This window comes from Melanerpes formicivorus, unplaced genomic scaffold, assembly GCF_026170545.1.
Source record: "Melanerpes formicivorus ecotype bairdi unplaced genomic scaffold, bMelFor1.0.p_v2 SCAF_10, whole genome shotgun sequence".
Classification (NCBI taxonomy): Eukaryota; Metazoa; Chordata; class Aves; order Piciformes; family Picidae; genus Melanerpes; species Melanerpes formicivorus.
In genome coordinates this window covers 12,927,794-12,941,299 of record NW_027142362.1, presented here as the reverse complement: position 1 = coordinate 12,941,299, position 13,506 = coordinate 12,927,794, and the positions used below count along the sequence as shown (strand labels likewise).

At 39.8% G+C, this 13,506-nt stretch overlaps 1 protein-coding gene across 2 annotated transcripts in view; it reads right to left on the bottom strand.

The window, feature by feature from the left end:
* Positions 1–13,506, bottom strand: part of FBN1 (fibrillin 1) — a 156,842-nt gene that overhangs the window by 141,828 nt on the left and 1,508 nt on the right. The gene's annotated exons all lie outside the window — the stretch shown is intronic.

Below are 13,506 nucleotides of genomic sequence, written 5' to 3'. Positions count from 1 at the left end.
TTTAAAGGGGGATCATATCTGTCCTCATTAGAGAACACAGAGTACATCTAACACTCTTTGGATGTTTCTAAGCTTCATGGCGCTTTCTCTTGACTCTAAAGCACTATTACTGTTCCCTGGTTTATCCAAACATGTGTTGACCATGTACATGTGTATGAGTGAAATATGCCAACCATGATATTAGCCAAGAGAGCCAAAATATGTAAATGCTTCATTAGTAAAAACAGCTTACTATCAAAAAAAACAAGGATATGGGTGCACGTAGAGAGACAGCATCCTGTGAAACGAATATGAAGGGCCTATGGATGCATTGGAATTTTTCTTTCCAACCCATTTCTCTCATCTGTATTCTACCCTTTCAAATAAATATCACTAGAGCTTAGTGACAGAAAGCTGACAGGACATAATGCTATTCCTATTATTATTTTATGGATAAAAACAGAAAAGCTGAAACAGTTCTATGTCCCTTATAGATAATTTTTTTTTAACATCTATCCTGTCCTACTTAATGCATCTATCCATGCACGTGAGGCTAGTCCTATTTAATTCACCTATCCATGCATGTAAAGCTAGTATGAATGAACACAGGAAATGAGCTTCCTTTTGTTGCATGCTTAATCATTTTCATAGAATAAAATTTTACAGCCTTTATTAATATTGTGAGCAATTACTACATTAATGCAACTAAAGATAGCTATAAACTAAATCTTCCTCGAAACTGCTTTATTAAAATAGTGTATGCAGATTAGAGACAGATTTAAAGTGTTCATTGTTTTAGGAAAAGGTTTCCACTATTATTTTGACCTCGGTCTTTCAGGAAGCTCTTCATCTCTAGTTTTGCAGTGTCTAAGTAAACAACAGCTACTTCATATGGTGAGGCAACTTCAGACAAACAATCTCAATATACACCAACATTTATTTATACACATTTTCCAACTAACAAGACTTTTATACTGTATTTATTTAGGGATCTGCCTTGCTAATACAATGTCAAGTGCTTCAATTACACCAACTTCAATGACACCTAGGCTTTTCATTAGGTGCTTGGCAACAAAACTAAAGTCAAAGCAAACACTTCCATTACCTTCCATAGGCTCTGGATAATTACAAAGTGGTAACTAATGTGAACAAGAGGCACACAACTGGACTTGCTGCAGAGCCCTTTCCCCTTCCTGCAACTGGTGTTACAGACTCAAAGTCTTTTTCATGTACTTCCAATGTATTCAGTTTTAGTCGTGTCAGCTACTTCCCACACGGCTCTAGCCATGTAACTTCCTAGAGTTCCCTGTTCATCAATGCCAAATGTTTCTACACCATCATCTGCCAAGTAAGACTGGCAAGCAGACAAGTCAGATTGCTTTTCACCTTCTCTAGTCAGAAGAAATAATGGAACTTAATAAGACAGACAGAATGGGTTTGTTGCTACCTGTTATAACGTACAGGTATAAATCACCCATTTCCCATCCAGGTTGGTAAGAATCTATAAATGGCTGTAATGTTTAGGTACTCTGTCAAACTTCAGTCTTGGTAAGTACATGGCTTTGGGGACCATCTGGTCCACGTTAAGAGCCAGAAGTAGATTTCTGTGCCATGGGGAAACCTGATTTTAAAAATCTGTTTCCAAAATGAGGCTCTGGAAAACCTATATGTGCCAGTAACCATGAAGTCAGAGGCCCTGGGAGTCTTGAAGCTGTCCACAGGGTAGGCTAAGCTATACACCAAAGAAGCCCCTACTCAGATGCACTGTGCTTAGCTTTAAAAAAAATAATAATTTCAAAGTAATCAAATTATACTTCCATGGAACACTTTGAGCCTGACAAGTGCATTTTCCAGTGGAACACTTTTTTGTCAGAAAGCTGTCTAGCTCATGAAAGAAAACTGTATGAAAGTCTGACCACTGCTTCCTTAAGAGGGAGTGTTCTTCATTTGTGCCTAATTGCAAAACAGCTTTAAAAACAATTAATTTTGAAAGTTCAATTAATTTACATTTATGAGGTGATCTGACACCACAGCAATAAATCACCATAAATAAAGTATTCAAGGGAATAAGAGTTTACCTCACGTAAAAGAATGGAAACCATCAACCAAACTGTAAAGGTTCTGCTGTGGTACTTAATTTAAACAGTTACCTACTGTTGTGTTTAATAGAGCGTATTTTCCTGCCAATGTTACAGGCTACAAATACTAAAGCAGCATTTTATATTCTTATAAAACTGTTTTCCTGAAAAGTACTACAGAGTTCAGTTATTAAAATCTGATTTGTAATGGTAAAATAAGCAAAATACTTCTATACAGCCCAAGCCGCTTGTGATGTCACACCACTTTCCTTTCACTCCAAAGCCCAGAGGAGGGAGAGAGCATCTCAGGAACAAAGCTGTTCCCATTGCAATTTAAAATAGACAACTCTTTCACTCTGTTTTAGAGCCAGTTATAGAATCATAGAATAGCTTGGGTAGGAGGGGACCTCCAAAGTCCAACCCCCCTGCAGTGAGCAGGAACATCCTCTGCTAGATCAGGTTGCTCAGCGCCTTTTTGAGCTTGACCTTGAATACCTCCAGGAATGGTGCTTCAACCACCTGCCTAGGCAACCTGTTTCAGTGTTCTACCACCCTCATGGCAAAGAACTTGTTTCCAACATCCAATCTAAACCTACTCTTCTCAGTTATGAACTTATAAAGTATTAAAGGATTTCTGTAATGGTATGGTGCTGAGAGACAGTAGGACTGATCCCCAGAGTTTCATCAAAGATGTCCAAAATAACAAGAAATTAAGTCTTTGATTAATGACATGCAAGTACAAATTCAGTATCAAAATGAGTTGAATAATTATCAAAAGACATTAGTCATCAACTAGAAAAGTCTTAAAGCAGCAGAGAAATAGTTCACACGGAAATTCTGGTAATTGATGTTTAATAACATTGATGATAACATTCTGATAATTAATTGAAAGTGATATGTCTGGCTGACAGCATCTGCGTGCCTCAAACTAGAGGATGCTTTTCAGGAACAACTGCAAAGAACCTCCACTCCCATTATAGAGTGAAGGTTTGTCTGTCCTTCCCACTTGCGTGGGGATGGAGCCCAAGCAGAACTGCAGCATCAGCTCCTTCCGACGAACACATGTGGTTCTGCCCAGGTCAGTGCTGTGCTACTCCAGGCTGTGGCTGCATCACAGCCTCTGTCATGCAATTCTCCAACAAATGGTCTCTGTTCTCCATGCAGAAACACTGACATCATCTCACAGCAAGCACCATCTGGGCCCACCTCTCCCTTGCCCCATCTCAGCAGGATGACTGGCTGCCTGGCTCTCCTGAACTGCATGCAATTAGCCAGCAACCAAGGGTAGATTCATGGAGCAGACACACCAGTGTAAAATCACAGGAAGAGATTCATGCTAAGCTTGGCAGTGCCCTCTTACTAGCCACAATCAGGCAGCACAAGTAGGTGTCAGCTGGAGAAGCAAGGGAGATGTTCAAAAGCCCTGTGTGAAGCTAGCCACAGGGCACCTCCAGCATTGCGGCCATCCTCTCTAGGGCCTGGGCAGTGACCCAGTCACAGCCCTGTGCTGCAGCCTGCCCGGGGGTGTGCTAATTCTCTACATCCGTGCTCTGCCCTGCCTGTGACCCCTCAAGGAAATTACAGCCCTCTCCTGAAGAAAGTATTGCCCATCTGCAGCTCCCATGGGAGGAAGAGTTTCTGGCATTGCTGTGAGCAACACTTCAGGCAGAAATGTCAGCAGCACTGCCATGCACTGGCCAATGCTGGCGTAACCCAGGCTGAACCAAACCCAAAGTGTGGCTCTCAAAGGAATTAGAGGGACCAGAAGACAGAGTGGGCAGAGAGCAGCTGAGAGAGTAAGAGAGACAGCTGAGCACCAGTTAGAACTGAGCCAGGAAGGGTTTCTAATCACTCCCTCAACTCACTTCTCTCCCTAGGAAAATACACAGAGATTCTCCCTTGCAAGAAAATGTTTAATGAAGGACTTCTGTTAACTATTTGGCTGCAGTGGTTAGCATATGTTGAACATAATGTAGTGACTCAACTTTCTGGCAGAAGAGATACAATTTAAATCATCAGTAGCAGCCAATGGTTATTTTTAGAAAAGCCTTTTCCTATTTTCTGTCTTAGGCAGGTAAAACTGGTACCTGCTGAAACTGCAGCCATCATTATTTGCTGATCATTTCCACATAGAATTGGAGTGGTACTTTCAGATTTGTACTGGGAACTAAAAGGAATTACAAACTGCACCTGAAAAAAAACATTGGGCTGGTCTTAAAAATGTGGTTGTCCAAGTCTGACTATAACCAACACACTAAGAAATGGTAGCTAAGGATCTAAAATGTAAAGAGGAATGGCTTTCACTAGTTGTTTCCCAGAGACACATATTCACATCTACACTTTTCTTCTGTAAAACAGCTTTAGGTACTTTTCAAAACGTCTCAGCAGCTCAGTGTAAATGCAAAAAGCATGGAGCAGCCCAGCTGTGCTGACTCCACTGGAGCTCTACTCAGCTTTCCCACTAAATCAAGAATTTCCATCCTCAGAGATACTCTGAATCTAAGTGGATACAGCCATGAGGAATCCAACTTAAGTTCACTCTGTTCTGAGCAGAGATTGGACCTCACAGATTTCCAATGTCCTTCCCCATCTCAGTGATAGAAGCCAGGTACTTGGTGCATAAATTGAAGGTCAATACCAAAAGCACTTCCTTTTGCTGTGCTAGTACCTACCCCCTCCTCCATGGAGCAACAGAACCAGTAAGGAAAAGTCCAGCTCCCAGCAGAACACTGCAGCTAACAGCTACAGCAGACAACAGGCAGCCTGCCCAAGCCACTTGCAACACACTGTTTGTGTACAAGGGTCCAGTGAAGAAGCCTGATTGTTCTTTGACCTTGCCACTTCCAGTGAGCACATCCAGAAACTCAGAGACTTAACTATGTGGATGGGAGCAAAAGCCACAGGCATGGACCTGCATTGAACCCACAAAAACCTCATTTGCAGGTACCCCAAAGATATTAAACAGAGATTGCTTCTCTGTTGTCCAAAGGATGTTTTTACTCACTCTGCCCTTTTTCATCATTCAGTGAGGATTATTAAAGAGACCCCTAAAGCTATTTATTTCAATTGTATAAAAGGAAAAACTAGGAAAAAATGCAAAACTGGAAGCAAACACAAAATTTAGCTTCTGTTATTCTCTAAAGTATAAGGATGAATTTTTAAGCAAAACCAAAACCAACCAAAAGACAAACAAATAAAACCCAACACCTTACATAGCAAGGACCACATCTGATGTACTGTGCAATAAGTGAGCCTGGATGTTTGTGCCACGCAGAGAGCCTAATATGATAACTATTTCTCACTCTGACAGTGAGGATACCGCTGTCCCAGAATCCTGGCTCAGCTAAACTGAAAAAAATAACATGCTGAGCAGCTCTACAATATCTTTGGCTCCAGCCTATGTGCAAGTCAAGAGTTCAAAACGACATGCAAGTTTCCTGCAGCAACACTGAACATTTCTCTAACCCTCACTTCCATCACACTGTGACAGCTAAATACAGCAATCCAACAACAGCATTTGACATAAAGTGAATTCTTCCACACTTGCTCTGAAAATCTGACCATCTCTTGCAGGGTCAGACTCATCTAACCTGACAGCCAGGCATTGTTCTCATTCATAGCCAGGGATAGATGTGTTTCTGGCACTCCCTCATTGTTCCACTTGAGAATGTCAGAGGATCTGGTTTGACACAGTCTCCATGCCTGCAGAAGGCATGTAAAGTAGGAGTAGCTGGGCCAGACAAGCATTGCTGGTAAACAGGAGGGAACCCAGCAGGTACTTTCTTTAATAAATATTTTTTTTAAAGAAAATAAATAAAAAGGTGCATTCATAGGACAAGAAATCATAGCCTTTCTACCCTGGTAGCACTAAATAGCTTCCCATAGGAAACATCTTACTGTGGGTTAGAGCAATGCTTAGCTGTGTAGATGCCACTCTAACAGAAGAACAGGAAAAGACCAGGCTACTGCTACTGCACCACTTCCCACACTCACTCATTAGCCTGCTAAAGGCTATAAATGGAAGGAGACCTCTAACAAATCTCCCCGGAGGCAAGCCCAGGGCTTCTGCCAGTCCACACTGCACTCAGCTGAACAGCAGCACAACTGGTGTGGGGCAGGCTGGCCAGACAAGCCTCGAGGCTAGCCAGTCCCTTGCCGAGGCTTTCCCATGGGCTGTGGTATGAGTGGGAGCTACACACCATCCCCACCTTGTAGCAAATGCAAGCACTGAGGGAGTCCCATAAATCTGACACTTGTATCAGTACTTATCAGTGAATGAACGCCCTTAGGTGTTAAGCAAGGCCATTAATTTGTGTTTTAAAGTGCTCTCCCACAGCCTACTGGAAGATTTATGTTAGGTAAGATAGTAGCATTTCTCTGCCTCCCTTTGCAAAAGGCTGTATCCTATCCTTTGCCTCTCTCCTTGCTGCAATAGGGATACCAAGTTTTCAAAAGGCCAGCTAACAGCATGACTGCCACAAGGGAACAGACAAATCCTGTTGATACAGATCCCAATGTTTTAGTTAACCTTGTCCCTAACAGACACTGGTAATTTAGTCTGTACATAGGGAAAATAAAAAGATGAAATACCAGAGGGAAAAACAAAGGAGGTGAAAAGGGCGGGGGGAATGCTCCTGAAAGGAAAAAAATCAGTTTGAAACCTCAGATGAACATCACTGGATATTCTGATGTCCTCCAGCAAAACATTAGAGTGAGAGAAGCTTGAAAAAGAGAATGAAAATTATTAAGATTGTAGACAAAAGAATTGTGGCTTTCATTTGGTATTTCTGAGGCTTTAATGGTTGTGAATCATTTCATAAAATGAGAAGTAGAAAGGAAAACAACAGATTCTCCAGCAAGTCAACAATCAAAATGTTCTTCCAGATAAAAGCTAGAACTCCTTTGTACTTCAGTGAAAAGCTATAAGCAAAACCAGAAGGCACAGGTTTTAATTTACTAGGCTACATTTTACCTCCCAATTTACCTTTTAAAAATTGAGCCAAACTATACTGTCACAAAACCCAAATTACTCTTTCCATATCTCTATCTGCACACCAACCTTAGAATGAATGAGGCTATTCAGTAGGTCTGAAATCCTTTAAAATATACAAACAAATAAAACTCAAGTGAGAAAAGCAGAATGCATGAGAAAACAACCAAAGGAGACATCCACAATACATGACTGAAGAGCTACAAATGTATTTTCCAGAACAGTGTGATGGTTAATCAGAAACACACCAGGCCACAATTGTTCCATTCTACAAAAATATTTACTGAGTCTGAGGGGTAAGACCAAAGTGACACACATGCATCTGTATCCTCTTCATCTTAAGGGTTGAGCGGGGAGATAAGGAAGAGGAACAAGACTGAAGGTGATCTTATTGCAAAGCAAAAAAACCCCAACAATTAATGTCTTATATTTCCACATATGCACATTCAAAGATCCCCAAAGCTCCTAAAATCTTAAGTAGAGGTTGCCTGCTACTAGCCAATGTCTACTACACTTCTCCCCAAAGGGAGTTTTCCTGGTGATCTCTGTGGCTAAATAGTTTGGGTCTTGCATTTTGGACAGTAGTATTTTAATAATCACAGGCTGCTGTGTCCATGAATGTAGTTAGTGACCCTTGCCAAAACCTGAAACACGGAAGTTCATATATAGAGCATTTGAGTTTGCAGGATGGATAATGTCCTCTGTAAGCAGCACTGCTGAACAATACAACACAGGAAAAGAAAATAAGCATGCAGGAAAACAGAAGCTGCAATTTTATTCAACAAGGATCACTGTAAATGAAGCTGACAGATGGATTATCCCTGCCAAACCCTAACCCAGTCATCCTCCTATTGCTCCGAAATAAAGTGAAAGCAGCCCTATGCTTACTTCAGATCTGCATCCCAAGCCCAGCTTAGCCCCATAGGTACTGGCACAGCAGCGTGAACTTGCACATAAAATAGCTTATCCAGTCAAGAAGGCAAACGCACCCAGACCAAGCTGCATCTGGAAAACAACTTGTGGAACCACCATTGCACACAAGATGTACCCTGTCCTGGCTAACAGGGAAGAAGTCTACTCCTATAAACCTTAAGTGGGTTCTTGATTGAGACAAGTGCAGCTGTGGTTAGCATCCCAGCCACATGTCAGAGGCTTCTTTTGCCTACTCTAAACAACTCTCTCAGGAAACCTGCACTGCAACATGACAATTACTGTACCCTGCTGCAGCCAGATGCACTGGTTGCTGTTCTCCTCAAATCTTTACGCCCACAGTTTCCGAAATCTGAACAGCACTTGTCCTCCCTCAACAGAAGTTCAACTAACACCAAAAAGATCTGAAAGCCTTCAGAAAGAAAAGACTGAACAAAAGATCAGACGATTCCATGACAAATTCATGGACAAAAATGGTATCCGGAACACCAGGAAAGAAACCAAGTGCAATCCATGAGATCTCCAGATTTTTGTTTGTTTGTTTGTTTTCCTGAGTAAGAGCTGTAGCATATATCATATCAAGTGATTGCCACAATCAGCTTTACATAAGGCTTCCCAGGATGGAGCAGAGCAAGGTACCTTCCCACCACGGCACACAAAGCAGCAATCTCAATGTGAAATTCTCCACTCCTGTACACAAAGTACAGAGCCATCACAGGCCAGCTGCGACATATCCTGCAGCATCTGGGTCAGCATATCAGGACAGCTAAGAGCTATACAGACCAAAATAAATAAATACATAAAATTAAATAAATAACTGGAAGAAGGAAAAGAAAGGAAAAGAATGACAGTTCTGCCATTCTGATCTTCAACGTGTCACCTTGGCCAAGTGGTGCTTGCTGACAGGAAATCTGCTTCATCTGAGTCCCCTGAGGCAATTTCACAGTATTTCCAAAACAATCATATTTCTTACAGTGGGTCAAGAGCTGGGCTATACTGTTTATTGTAGCCTGCTTCCTCTGTTTGCTCTATTTGTGACTTGCTATCATAAAATGGTAAAAAAGTATTGTGTTTTGGGGGAGGGGTGGCCTGATTCAATTTTTAAACAACACACACGTGGCACTTCCAAACAATTTATGTCCAGCCACAATATGGTATGAGGAAAAGATCACAGAGGAGAAGACAAGCTAAGCAGATAGTGACAGAGCTACATGTGTCTAAGACACCGGTGAATGGGAGACTACAATTCCCACCAAAAGTTCTAACCATAAAATGGTTTTTTGCTTGCATACCCAAAATTAACTGAGCCCTAATTCTTCATGCAGGCCCAGAGGTCTATCTCCATAGAGCACAAACCAGAATCAGGATTAAGGTCACGCTGTTTTTTAAAGAGATGGTGTCCAAATGATAGAATTTGGAAATACAGTGAAGAGTACAAGGATTATGTAGGCCTGAATACTATTTACTATTTGCTGGTTTTCTTCAAGCTGAAGAACAACATGGAACTACAACGAGACTGCTATCATGGGAGCTTCGCATCGCTGCTGGCTCTGGATAGAGCAATTCAGTGCAAACTATTGTCAGACAGCTTTCATTAAATGCATTTTAAATTTTCCACATAGTATTAAAACTAGCATGCTCCAAAATGTAATTAAAAACTACCATGACAGCCAGGAGAAGACATATATATGACCACAACTGAAAACAATGTGTTTTTCCCTCTTTAAATATTACCCCTTCAGCAAGTGTTAGTAACAGCTATTGCAAGCCACAGAGCAGATTCTGTGCTGGCTTCCTGCTTGGTTCTGTCTGCCTTCCTACTCCTCATCCATATGTCCTGGTCTCCAGAGAAAGTCACACCTACATCAAATCACATCATACAGTCCTACTGAAAGGAAACATGTACACAGGACAGTGCCAAGATCTATGAACTCATTTCACTCTAGAATCAGACTTCCAAAGATAACACAAAAGCAAAAAAACAATTAGTATTACAACCACTGGCAAACAAACTCAGAGAGGCACAAATCCTTAACTCTCTCCAGGTAGTTGCCAGTGACTTCAGGTTTTTATGATGCCCTGGCATAAAAGTTGTTCATACTCCATACAGGCTTCCCCCAGTAAGATGCAGGGCACTGGAAGGAGGTCAGCCATGCCACCTGGAAGCCAGGCAAGTGCTTCAGTACCTCAAGTACTGCATGCATTTTTAATTCAGTTTTTTATTCTCGAGTATTCAGACTGTCTGCTCACAGAGTGACACTGACAAGGTGTGGCACCAGCAGCTGGCCTGAGGTGTACAGGCCAAAAGTGGTAAGAAAAATGTTTGAGGTTTTTTAGTATAAACCAATATTTACCGGTACGGAAAGTCTGCTTTTCTTCAGCAGGCTTTCAGTGGTAAATATTGGTTTAAAAGGAAAACCAGAAGCCTTAATTATATAGCTGAATACTAGAATTATGTTATAGATTTATAAGATTTATTTTATTTCAGGGAGCAGTGATGCATAAAAAGGGTCAAACCCAACCAAGTTTACTTAAGTAAGTATACCAGTCAACCTGTGGACTTTGTCTGAGATGACCAAAAGAAACTGGTCCAAAAAAACCCAAACGTTTTGGAGATAACCATTCTGTTCTGCAATACTCCCTATCACTTCAACTCAATAAAAACAAAGAAATGAAATCATTCCTGCACAAATGCATTTAATTAGTGTCTCAGTTTGAATCGTGTCACAATTCAGCTGTCTGAAAATTTTAGTTCTTTTAAAACTTCTGCTGAGCTATTTGTTAGGCAAATAATTGCCTCCTTTGACCATTATACTGAGAAGAGACTGATCAACATCACTTAAAATATTATTAAGAACTGACTGATCCTCATTACAGTTTGAGGTCTTTGCCTAGCACCATCAGAAAAGCGGAAATCCTGATTAATTATGAGAGCTTTAAGCACAATACTTTTTGTATTCAGTGTACGAATCAAATAATTTTTCACTTTATATTCAAATGATTCGAACATAAAAATGGTTGACTTCAAGCATATATAGTTTAGAAAAAACTTCCCATTCATGTCCAGTTTTGCAGGTCTTACTTCTTTATAAACTGACACTACATTCTTAGGTGTTTAAGGGGTAGCAGAAGAGTGGTTTGATACCTTCAAATTCAACACATTAACATTTGTGTTAAAGTGTTGGGGATCCAGAGGATAAAAGCGCCTCGGTAAGAACTTGTTATTTTAACTTGCTTAATCACAATGGATTCCATCAGCATTTCCATGAATTGAGGATCTAATTATATTCTGAAATAATTACTGCCTTTATTCTGATTGCCTTCTAACAATCAGAGGCACCACACACATAAATACACATTGCTTCAGACCAAAGAGATGGCAGCACAAGTACTTCATTGATAATTCCCTCATAGCTGGACCAATTTAAACTTCATAAGCAGCAAGCTTAAAGTCTTAACATTAGTACATCAGAAGCATTTGCAAATAATTTGTAACTATTAAAGTTAAAATATACTTCTAGAATCATGTTATATGTCCTGACAGCTCACTGGCATAAACAATGAGGCAAAGGTCACAAGGACAAAAGCAAACATCCCCTGCAATCAACAGCTTGTAGTAAAAAAATGTTAAGTGGGAAAAATCACAATAATTGAAACTGATCTTGGGCTTCTTCCTTTTAAGATACAAGATGAGCGTTTGCAGAGACTAATCTCAGTATTTTTAAGTGCCAAAAGACTTTCAATAGTGATTATAATCTCACACACAAAAAGTCTAAATGTAAAGGTTTTTTTCTTAAAATATATCTCTGTGATCCCACAATCAGAGAAAGAGTTCATTGCAAAAAGAAAAAAGAAGTCTTAGTCAACTATAATAACATTAAAATAACGTTTCCTGGCATCTGTTATGACTTGTATTACAACTCTCAGATTCCCAAATGTATTTGTACTGATGAACAAGTTTAAAAAAATAGTGTTTTAGTCCTCCCATAACAATGAATTCTCCTTGTCTAATGTATATACAGTTCCTGCACATTCAAAATATGTTTTCCATCTGGTCTTCCAAAGAATTAGTTCCAATGTTGTCTGTTAAAATGACAATTCTTTTTATTCATATTGTACAGTACAGTACTACACCTTAGGAAGTGCTCAAATTTTCTAAAGTGGAAATATCCACCAGGATTCACCCAATGATGATCAAGATGACTGTGTCTTAATCTCCTGCAAGCAATTTGGGAACTCTACACAGTCTCAAATGAAAGTAACAGAAAAAGAAGGAACCAAACTAATAATTTTTGTCTTTACTGCATCTCAGATCATCTGGCAAATTATCATATCCTAGTTGAGAACTTGCTTCCCAAGGGCACTCAGATCTGCAAGGTCCCAGATAACTGATCAAGATACAAAATACCTGCAATCGATATTGCCATTATGTCTAGCTATGCAGATTACTAAGTAGCTATGGAATTCATGGATAACACACACTAGAAGTACATAAAAAAAATGGAAAGCTTCAGTTAAACATAAGAATCAGCTCACAAGACTAAAAACTTATCCCAACCCATTTTACATCCTAAAACTAATTAACTCTTGAAATATCACCTCTCAAGGTACTATTATTTGCTAAACAGCACAGTTTTAGAGCAATACTTCCATTCACCAAAGATATTTTATGCTCAGGTAACACACCTCTACCTCATACCAAGTCCATCAAGTCAGCACACATGCTATATGGTGCACTCAATCTATACTGATATGAGAACAGTGTTTGTCAGTTTAATATCAAGAGTTCTATAACAAGACAGTTGCTTGTATCATCCTGAAGAATAAAGGCACTTTTTCTGGTAAATATTTCTCCTTATCATCTTTTATTGCCTGCAATTAGTCCTACAAATTTTACTAAATGTCTTCCTTGCCAACTAGTTTTTGTCACAGGAAGGATCTAGTTTGATCAACTTTTCTCTTGTGACAAGGTGTAAAGAAATTAAATTAGAGCCTCACCCTACAAAATCAAATCCTTGAAAAAACAGTACCAGTAGCTTTCATCCATTTCTACAGCATGGGGACCTAAAAGTATAAACCTTCTCCAACCAGGCAAGCATAAATAAAAGCCAAAATTGTCAATCTTTCTTAATAGAAATTAGAAGCAGTACATGCATATGAGGAAGTTCACAAGAAATAAAAGCATATTCATCAAGGCCTCTACAAATAAAGTTGTGATAGTTCCTTTTTGAGGCTATCAGCAAAAGAAAAAAAAAACAAACAGCTTGCATCCTTTACTGAAGCATAACTATCTCCATATAAATTTTGTTGCATTTGTGGCAAATCTAGCTATGGGCTGAAAAGGTGCGTTGGAATACCTGAAAAAGAAAACCTCCTTTTTTATTTTTATCAACATTTCAAGCTTTTCACCTTCACAGCAAACTACATTTTCAACTGCATACACGTGCAATACCTTTCAGGTGTCTCCAAAAATACTTTTTGCATTGGAAAGGTGTTCTGTTAGAACTGGGAATTTTGCCTGATGCAGAT